The sequence below is a fragment of the Seriola lalandi genome, unplaced genomic scaffold, assembly GCF_002814215.2.
Source record: "Seriola lalandi dorsalis isolate HSWRI2012SDOR001 ecotype SW California unplaced genomic scaffold, Sedor1 jcf7180002047132, whole genome shotgun sequence".
In the NCBI taxonomy this organism is placed as follows: domain Eukaryota; kingdom Metazoa; phylum Chordata; class Actinopteri; order Carangiformes; family Carangidae; genus Seriola; species Seriola lalandi.
This window is the reverse complement of record NW_019517695.1, coordinates 1-866: the sequence shown is the minus strand read 5'-3', so window position 1 is coordinate 866 and position 866 is coordinate 1. Positions and strand designations below refer to the sequence as shown.

Below are 866 nucleotides of genomic sequence, written 5' to 3'. Positions count from 1 at the left end.
CTCATTAGCAGGTGTGTGCCACTTACAGGATGATATATGTTTGATAAATAATACTTCAGAATTATATATATATGTGTGAATTAAATATGTAAAATAAACATGTGTATTACAATACAAAATGAATTAAAAAGAAACAAAAGGTTCTATAAATGTGCAGAGCTGCAGAGGAGGAAGAGTAGAGGAGGAAGGAGGTGAACAACCTGCTTGGCCAGCTTTCGAAGCTGCTCAGTCAGTTTAGCGTTCATCTCATCAAACTTCCTAAATGCCTGTGACATAAACAGAAAAATTACACAAACAAAAGAGTGAAAATCCACTGATAAAAACACAGCTAAGCAGTCACACAACAAAACTTGATTTTTTATTTGATATAATAAAAACATCCGAACTGAAATCTTGAGTTAACACTGAGCAGGATTTTTGTGTAAAAACACTGAGCGACACTTTTCACATTACACTTATGCCAGTTGATCCCCTGTTGAAAATATTGATTGAGGCATCTTTAGAGTTAAAGCTTTTAAAGTTTTTCACTTTGTCATCTGTGCTGTACCTCTTCTGGTGCTGTCTGGCATGTCAACAAGGCGTCAAGAAACTCGTACATGTACTGGAAAAAGACAAAACACGTCAGCTTTCATATGGACTCAGTGATTGGAAACTTTTCAGGATTTCAAAATAATGAGACTGAAAGTAATAAAGAAAAAATGTGCTATTCAGTTCATGCAGTGTGAATGAGGAGCCAGTGTGATTGTTGATGAAACACCCTCATGTGAACGCAGACTGTAACTCACTGGGGAGAGGAACTTGTAGGTAAGATGGGCGTTTTCTGCCAGGACGTCAGCTGCCAGGTCAAAGTACTGAGGGAGAAAGAG

The 866-nt window shown here is 37.5% G+C and overlaps 1 long non-coding RNA gene across 1 annotated transcript; it reads right to left on the bottom strand.

Annotated features, from left to right (window-relative positions):
• Positions 1-79: 79 nt before the first annotated feature.
• On the bottom strand, positions 80-866 carry LOC111648768 (uncharacterized). Its single transcript, XR_002760208.2, has 3 exons — positions 786-866; positions 548-601; positions 80-266 (listed from the first exon to the last, which is right to left on the bottom strand). It is a non-coding gene; the product is annotated as an uncharacterized LOC111648768 (long non-coding RNA).